The sequence below is a fragment of the Rosa chinensis genome, chromosome 6, assembly GCF_002994745.2.
Source record: "Rosa chinensis cultivar Old Blush chromosome 6, RchiOBHm-V2, whole genome shotgun sequence".
NCBI classification, from domain to species: domain Eukaryota; kingdom Viridiplantae; phylum Streptophyta; class Magnoliopsida; order Rosales; family Rosaceae; genus Rosa; species Rosa chinensis.
In genome coordinates, this window is record NC_037093.1 from 26,742,320 (window position 1) to 26,752,554 (window position 10,235).

Consider the following 10,235-nt stretch of genomic DNA (forward strand, 5'->3'; position numbering starts at 1 on the left):
ATTGCCTTATCAAAGTATAACAGCCCGCCCTTCACAATGTAGTTCGGATTAAATGGTTCAATGAAAAGAGATTGAAAAAGTGCATTCATGCATATTATATAAGTTTTTAGGGGAAATGATCATTTACCCAATTTCAACAACAAAATTGCCCATTTGCTCCACTAACAGTTTTTTAACCCCATTTACCCAAAACACTCTTAGGGATTATTTCCCTACTAACCAATTAATTCTTTTTTTATTATTTTTATTTATTTTTGGGACAATTTTGTCCTCTCCTTCTTTCTCACTTAGAGAGAAAAGTCATCATCCACCTTGCTGTGCTCCGGTGACTAGTGGCCGACAACGGACTCCGGCGGCCGGTGACTGGAATCCAGAGATTGGTGACCGGAATCCCGAATCCGGCTACCTAACCAGTGACCGAATTCCGGTGTCTGATTTTATTGCCCCCCAATAATACCCAGTAATCACATTATTGTCCCCCAATAATCTTATTATTACCCCCCAATAAAAAAGTTATTGCCCCCCAATAACAAGTTTGTTAAGAATCAATAACAAGTTTATTGAGAATCAATAATTAGTGAAAAATAAAGATGTTTTTAATTTTGAAAGTTTTAGGAGGTTTATCCAAATAAATAATCATATTATTGTCCCCCAATAATCTTATTATTGCCCAATAAACATTTTATTGCCCCCCAGTAATCTTATTATTGTCCACCAATAAACTTGCAACAAGACAATTACAACAGTTCAATATTAGTACAGGCAGTTGTAGATCTACCAAACAGATGCTATAGTACATAACTGGAATTAAAACATTTTTTCTGCATATTTTCTCACAACTTGTGGCATGTGGTCTGCCCAAAAAAAGAAAGAAAAAGGGAATGGCGTAGCCGTCATTGATCTCGGAGGCGGAATCGAATCAGTACCTGAAACTCAAAACACAAATCAAACAAATCAAATCCACCAAAACCCTAACCCTATATCCAATCACCAAATCAACATCTGGATTCCCCACCGGAATCTCCCGGGATTTTCTTAAAGGACTCCCTGCTATGCCGCCATTGTACACCGGAGCTTTGCTTAGTGCATAACCTCCAATCGAAGCTCGATTTCTTGCTGGAGTGCTTTGCGCCGAGTCCTGCTCCGAATGCGTCTTTCCTTGTCTGCCTAAAACCCCAGGCGTTTCGAAGAGGAGACCAACACTTCTGGCTTTATCCAAAGCTTCGAGCCTTCTCTCCGATGACGAAAACCTACTGGATCTAATCTCTTAGAGCTTCGGATGCGATCTAGCGAACCGCCGATCGGAGATTGAGGGCAGAGGGATGACTTCGAGCTTCGGATGCAATCCAATGCACCGCCGATTGGAGATTGGAGATTGAGGGCAGAGGGACGACGGAGAAAAATAAAGAAGACGAAGTAATCGGACTTGGAGGTGGCAGAGGAAGTAATCGAAGACGATGTTCCTGCAACGAACTGAGAGAGAGAGAGAGAGAGAGAGAGAGAGAGAGAGAGAGAGAGAGAGAGAGAGAGAGAGAGAGAGAGAGAGAGAGAGAGAGAGAGAGAGAGAGAGAGAGAGAGAAGTTTTAATTTAATTAATAGGGGTAAAACTGTCACTAGATATTATATTGGGTAAATGGGTTAAAAAAACTTTTAGTGGAGTAAGTGGACAATTTTTAAGCTGAAATTGGGTAAGTGGTCACGACCCCAAGTTTTTATATATTATTATTATTATTATTATTATAGGATATCGGAAGTGGAATAGCTTCTTATTGGGGTATTATTATAGGATATCGGAAGTGGAATAGCTTCTTATTGGGCTTTATGCTCACTTCTTAAGAATTTTCATGTTTTAGATATGAGAACTACAAAGATTATTTATAAGTAAATTAAAATTAAAGTTATGTATTGAAGACAATTTTATAATGCTACTCCAGTAGAATTAAGTTGTAAGGATAATTCTATCTAATAACAAATCAATTTCATTTTTCATTTTTATTCTACTTGCTCACAAGTTGAATTTTAGGAAAATGTCGAGCAATTCCAAGCGCATATCTAGGCATGACATTACCCAAACTCTAAATTAAAAAAACAAAATAATAATAATAATAATAATAATAATAATAATAATAATAATAATAATAATAATAATAATAATAATAATAATAATAATAATAATAATAATAATAATAATAATAAAATTGAGTAACAGTAATTTCCTAAATTTATTAGATTTATTTTTTAGATAAAGTTATATAATATGTAAATGATATCAAAACAGGCGCGGAACTACATGGAAGGCTTTATGGGCTATAGCTTAGACAACATTTTGGCCCAAAAACCCCTAAGTATATGTCCCTTCAGCCCATAGTCCCATACCAGTCCAAAGAAAAAAATATATATCTGTTGAAGACTTGAAGTCCAAAATCGCATACTCCCAGTCTCCCACAGGCCGCAGCAGGTCACTACTCAAGTACTCACTAGGTCAGTTGAAGTGAAGGATTGAATACTCCCACAAATTGCCAACGGAAATCTCCGTAAATCCACAATCCGATTTGGGGATCCCTATTTCACAGGTACAATTACTCTATCTTTCATCTTCATGGAGATTTAAATTTCAATTTGGGGAAATCCCATGAATCTACTCTAAATTTATGGGTTTGTGGTTTACTGGTTTTGTAGGCAGACCTGCTTGTGCGTTTGGATGGAGGTCAGTGACTCAGTGGCTGACTTGTTGGCTTGCTACTGCATGCTTGCATGAGATTGTTTGATTTGGACTTTGGAGAATTGGAGTTGGCGAGCGAGTTGCTGCTTTGAATCTGTGTGAATCTGGATTTATGGGTAAGTGGGTATTGAGTCTCTTACTCTGTTGACTTTTTTGATTCCAAAGACTTGCCGAATGCCGACTTGATTAGTTGATTTGTTTCTCTGTGACTCTGTGCTCTTCATATATGCTCTATTAGTCTATTATTGCTTATTTGGTTTCATGGTTTAACTGTTTACTTACTCTGTGACTTGCCGACTTGAATATAATGAATTAATGATGGTAATTAATCATGGTATATTGGTCTATATAATTGTTTAAATGCTATAGCTTGGTTTCATTGTTTAATTACTTTGACTTGCCGACTTGAATATAATGAATTAATGATGGTAATCATGGTAAATATATACCAATAATTGTTTAAATACTGCAGCTTGGTTTCATTGTTTAATTACTGTGACTTGCTGACTTGAATGCACTGTATGTCTAAATTATAGATATATATATATATATAATTTTAATGGTGGTATTTATATAATATTATAGGTATTGAATATAATGTCGGATTACTGGAAACCCAAGAGGTACAAAAATATTCTGTCATGGTTTGCAAATGATACTCCATCAAGTGATAATGTCGATGGGAGTGGGAGTGGGAGTAGAAATGTGACTCATAATTCTGTTAATGATGTCCCTTTAAACCCTTCTCCATCTATTCCACTAGAAGAATGTCGTAATGAAAGAATTGAGAGAGAAGAAAGTTTTGATTTTACTTCCCTTGAACGTGATCCAGGAATAAGGCGTCCAATATGCAAGTACCCTTTGAATGAGTGTGACAATATTCGAAGAGCTTATGTGGTCTTAGGACCGTATCAACCCCACTTAAGTAGTTACCCATCTTCATTTGACGGAGGTCAAGGTCAAACATTTAGTCCCAAGTGGTTCAAAGAATGGTCTTGGCTTGAGTATTCTGAAGAGTTGGATAAAGCATTTTGCTTCCCTTGTTTCTTGTTTGATAGTTATCCATCCCATCATCCAGCATTTACTGAGCATGGGTTTCAAGGTTGGAAGAATGTTATGTCAAAAAAATCTGGCATTCTTTATCACATAGGAGGCATAAATTCCGCACATAATATTGCCATGCACAAGTGGGAGTCACTAAGAAACCCATCTAAGCATATTGAAAGAGTGATTAGCACACAATCATCACAAGAAGTAGCAGATAACCGACTCCGGCTTATTACTACTATAGAGAGTGTAAGGTTGTTGGCACACCAAAGATGTGCTTTTAGAGGCCATGATGAATCGGTTAATTCATCCAATGGTGGCAATTTCAATGCGGTTGTGAATTCATTTGGAAGAATGAATATAGATGTTCGCAAAGTCTTACAAAATGCTCATGGGAATGCCAAGTATATTTCTCCCATTATTCAAAAACAAATTGCAAATATACTTGGTAACAAAGTTAGAACCAAGATTCGGGAGGAAGTGGGAGATGCCAAATTTTGGTAACAAATTTTGTATCCTTGTTGATGAAGCGGTTGATGTATCTAATAGGGAACAAATGGCTATCATTCTTCGATTTGTTGATTGTGATGGGTTTATTAGAGAACGATTTTTCAAAGTGCTTAGTGTGGCAGACACTTGTTCTCAAACTCTAAAAGATGAGATATCCAAAGTCCTTACTCAATATGATCTTCAAGTTGAAAATATGGGTGGGCAAGGATATGATGGTGCTAGCAACATGCGGGGTGAATAATGGTTTACAAGCTTTGTTTCATGAAGAGTGTCCATATGCATATTATGTTCATTGCTTTGCTCATCGCTTACAATTGACTTTAAATGCTGCAGCTAAAGGGGTGCATAATATTTGGGAATTCTTTTCAACTCTAAATTTGATTGTAAATTTTGTTGATTCTTCTGCAAAAAGACATTCAACTTTGAGAGTTATTAGAGAAGAAGAAATTGCATATTTAGTGGCTGCTGGAGCACTTGAGACAGGTACAGGTGCTAATCAGACTTGCACTTTGCAACGAGCAGGGGCTACTCGTTGGGTTCACATCTTCGCTCTATTTCAAGTTTGATTAAGTTATTTGGAGCTACCCAAACAACTCTTGTAGATTTGGTTGCAAATGGACCAAAAAAAGTACAAGGAGAAGCAAAGAGTGTAGGTAAGGCAATGCAGCGTTTTTATTTTGTGTTTTGCTTGCTTGTGATGCATGATGTCATGAAGATTACTGATTTGATTTGTCAATCATTGCAAAAAAAAAGCCATAGACATCTTGAATGCTCTCAATTTTCTTTCAATAACAAAATCAAAACTTCAAGATATGAGAGAAGATGGTTGGGATGCTTTGATTATGAGGGTTGAGTCATTTTGTTGTGAGTATGATATTATTATGACAGATATGTCTGCTCCTTACAAGAAAGGTATAAGGGGTTGTGAACAAAATATTACAAATGAGCATTATTATCGGATCAATATACTTAATGCTGTGATAAACTTTCAGTTGGCAGAGTTGGATAGTAGATTTACAGATGATTCGTTGGAGTTCCTTGTTTTTAGTGCTACATTTGATCCACGTGATAATTTTCGATCATTTAAATATGAAGATGTTAACAATCTTGTTTTGAGGTTTTATCCTCAAGATTTTACATCATATGATATGCTTGCTCTAGATATGGAGTGTGGGTTTTTTCTAACAGATATTCAGAGGGATCCAAGATTTGCCAACACAACTACTGTGTCTGATTTGTGTCGGCGGTTAGTTCAATCAAGAAAGTCAGCATTCTTTCCTATGATTTATAGATTGATTTGTCTTGTTCTAACTCTTCCAGTTTCTATAGCAACAACAAAGAGAGCATTTTCATCTATGAATATCATAAAAAACAAACTTCGAAATAAGATGGAAGATGAGTTTTTTGATGATTTGATGGTTCTCTACATCAAAAAAGAATTGGCCGATAGCATTGATAATGATTCTGTGATTGCTGAGTTTGAAGTGAGTGGGCCTCGGAGGGTATGATTTAGTTAGTTTATTGTTATTTTACAACAAATGTATGCTTGTAATTTTTAATTTACGGGATTCAGTTTTATGTCCCCTCCGTTGTATGTTTTGATTAAAAATTATAAAGGCGTGAGGATGAACCTCCCACTGGGTTCCAAACCTAAAAATAAAAAACAAAAAATATAAAAAAATTGTGCACTTCTAATTAGCCTAGACACTTCTAGGATCCTGGATCCGCCACTGTATCAGAAGTCAAAAATACACCATATAAAGTGCATTCATGCATATTATATAAGTTTTATTATTATTATTATTATTAAATGATATCAGAAGTGGAATAGTTTCTTATTGGGCTTTATGCTCACTGCTTAAGAATTTTCATGTTTTAGATATGAGAACTACAAAGATTATTTGTGTAATTTAAAGTTAAAGTTATGTATTGAAGACAATTTTATAATGCTACTCTCAGTAGATTTAAGTTGTAAGGATATTTCTATCTAATAAGAAATCAATTTCATTTTTCATTTTTATTCTACTTGCTCACAAGTTGAATGAGAGCTTCTATTCATACCTCCAAAACTGATATTTGAACCTCCTAACTTGTTTGTAACTTAAAAAAATCTTTTTTACCCTTAATCAAAAAAAAGTAATTCTATTCAAACCTCCAATTTTGACATTTGGACCTCCGCTTAGGAAGTATCTTTCACTCTTTTGTTTTTCTTTACATCTTCCTGTTATCAACATCCCTGCCACCACACCACCTAGCTTTACCTCCACAACGATGCCCAACAAGTTGATATGTCTCCACGTCACTGGTTTCCATTGGCCTTAACCGACGGTCAAGATTTGTGCAATTGAACCCGAATCCTTATGGGTCGTTGTGGCTTCACTTCATTCACTTTTCTAAAACAATTTTATTGGGTAAGTTTTACCATTGGAAGTTGATCATCATGCGAAATAACCTTTCTCTGCTAGCGATGCAATTCTCTGGTAAAACAATTATTGCTTAACATTATCAAAGAAGGAATAAGCAAATTTTTAAACTTGCTCTTCATATATAGTTTATAGGCCCTGGGAACTGATCAAAGTATTGCTTTTGATGTAATGAATATTTTGGTGGGAGTATATTTAAACACGTTAAATTATTATGTCAAGTATTCAAAGTTCTTGAACATTGGATTGGAGATACAGAGTAACGGAAGTGTTTTTTCTTTTCTTTTTTTGGTTGAGGGGTATAATTGTATTTAAAAAAGTTCAAAAATTGAAAGAGGTCTAAGTGTTAAGAGATATGAATAGAAGCAAGTTGAATTTTAGGAAAATATCGAGCAATTCCAAGCGCATACCTAGGTATGACATTACCCAAACTCTAAATTTAAAATACTAATAATAATAAAATTGAGTAACAAAATTTGATTACGTTTCCAAAATTTTGTAGTTTTTTTTTTTTTAACGAACCAATCTCCTTATATTTTTTCAAATCACAAAGCTATGCAATATTTAAATAAAAAAAATGACTTCCACTTTAAGTATATTTCTCATAAAAAGTCAAGTTAGAAGCAAGACATAAGAATTCTATAAAAAAAAAGAAAAAAAAAAGACATATATCTTATATTAGTTTCAATTTTTAGGATAAGACTTGGCAATTAAATGAGTTGAGATGTTTCGATCAAAAAAAAAAAAAAAGAGTTGAGATGCTCTTAGAAGTTCAAAAAGAAAAAATATTTTCAACCACCAAATATAGGTACTCTATTTGACACGATTGTACAACATGAAGCAAGTGTGCTACCAAAAGCACTGATGTTGTGGCATAAGTTATTGACAAAAGTGAGATTGAGGCGCTTTATTTGGCCCAAGAAAGGGTTACGCCTACTATATATGTGCTTGAGTTTAGTAACAATTGATTAGATTTGGTTGTTAATCCATGATGATGGAGTGTGTCTTGCCATCCTTATTTGCCTCTTGGACACTTGTAACACGTTTATTTGGAATGAGAATAAATTATTGAACGTATGATGATTTGATTATCAACTACCCACATGACAAAATTGAACCCTAAGGGTTACTTATCACATTTTGATATGGTGTCCATTTGTATTATGATCCCCTTTATGTTAATTACAGTAAAACTCTTACAAATGAGTATTGTTGAGATTATAGAAAATTATTACTTTAGAGGAGTTGTTATATTAATATATTATCGATAAATGAATTATTAATTTAGAAAGAGATCTATGTTTTTCCTAGTTGAATTACATAACTTATTTAGAGAAAAAAAGTTATATAGTTTGATAATTAGTTTTCAACCATTGCAAATTGTTTTCGACATTGATGGAATCGCCTACCAAAGATAATCAAGATCTAGATAACAATTTTGCTCTACCAACTGTTCTGTTTCTCCAAAAGAGTTATTTCAAGCAGTAGTAACCTTAAAGAACTAGTTGCTACAAAATGGAAAAAAAAAATAACAAATATGGTGCATGCATTGCAAAAAATTAAGAATGAAGTTCAATTTGGTTTAGACATAAGGAAAAAGCTTATAGGAGCATTTTAATGCAACGTTTTAACGATTATTTCCTCTTATTTACTTAGTTATTTCCTTAAATGAATCCCTTTAGTTTTAGAAAGTTTCTGTTTCCGGTTTTTAGAAAGTTTCCATTTTTCAATTCTGGAAAGTTTCTATTTTTCAATTCTGGAAAGTTTCCATCTTTCATAAGTTTCCATTTCTCACTTTTAGAAAGTTTCTATTTTTCGTTTTAGGTAAGTTTTTATTTTTAGTAATAGTTTCTATTTTCAGGTTCTCGAAGCTCAAAAGTGGAAATGAACTCACGAAAGGAAAGAGGAGCTAGCAAACGTTAAGATGTGTGAAGATGAGACACAAAAGGCTACACAAATGAGCAGAAATGAAGAAATAAGCTTTCCTGCTCCAACCAGGAAACCCTGTGCAAAAGAGGAAAGTGTACCAAGCAAGATTCCGAAGCTAACCAAGAAACTTGACCGAAATAATGAAGACATGGCGTTGGAAGATGACAAGGCTTGAAGATGACGCAACAAGGCCCAAGAACTCTCTAGAATAACTTGGATTTTCGGCAAATGGATAAAAGCCCATAAAAGCCCATTGGAATTAGGGTTTGTGACGCAAAGAAATACCCTAAAGGTGTTTGCCGTGAAATACCAAGGGGAAGAGAGAAAGTTGGCGTGAAAATCAAAGGGAGAATAAAAGATTACGCCAAGAGATTTTCTAGGGTGGAGTTTAAGGAAAGAAGAAGTGTGGACATCAAGAAAAGGCTCAAAATGCGTCTAGATTCATTTCTATATTCCCTAAAGGTATTTTGGCCGAAATAAAAGAGAAAAATCAGAATATATTCATGCAATTTCGGCAACAATATATTAGAGAATCATTTTGGAGTTTTATGATTGGTTGGATGACACACTAGGGCTTACTTGGCAATTTATCATTGGTGGAAGCTATGTGGAATTATTAAATTAATTCCATGGAAAATCGAAGAAGAATCACGGCTTGGAGACCAAGTTTGGCCATCCCCTATATATACTACCTTCCTCTAGATGTCTCATACACCACACAATTCAGAAAATACTCTCTCCATAACGTCAAGTTCTCTCTCCATCCTCTAGTGCATTCAACGTTTCAAACAAGGAAGAAGAAGAAGCCGTGAGCATCACCATCCATTCTCCACCTTGAAGCTTGCTTTCGAGATTGAAGAATCCATCCGTTTCATCCTTCATCCCCATCTCCATCCACGGTGTAATTCAACCTCTTTTTTTGTAACCTTGTTTGAATTCGTTGGAATTGTTCTAGTTGACATTGATATTTGAACAAAGTTTAATTCTGAAATTTTATGATTGAATGAAGATTTCGATTCCTATGATTGTGATTCTTTAGTTGCTTTTGTGAGTTTGTTCAATTAGATTTGCTTGATTGATATCTTTTATGTGTTTATCTTATGTGGTTCGAAACATCTAAGGTTTGCATGTAATTGGTGCTAGATTTAAGTTTATGATTCACCTAATAGTTTTGTGAACTTGAATCGAAACTAGTAAAGGTTTTGGACAAGAATCGAATTTAATGGAAAATGATTGCAATTAGATGAACTTATTCATACTAAGTTGTGCACTTAAGTTGACAACCTTTCTTTATGCTTATTGCGTTGAACATGGCTTGATTAGCTAGCTTTCTAGACTTTGATTGCATGTTTGATAGGATTGATCAACTTCTTTCTCATGACTTGGAAGAACAATTGTAGGGTTGATTCGAATTCAATTATGAACTTGGTTTTTATCTTTGTTTCTTATGTTTCATTCTTGTATTTGTGTTTTTGTTTATACTTAGTTTTATTTCTTTCTTTTAAATTTCGAAAACCTCAAACCCTAAAACCCCCCTTAATTTCGTAAATTGTATATACTTGTGTAAATATTATACTTTGTTTTTATTTTAATTGTTTAACAAT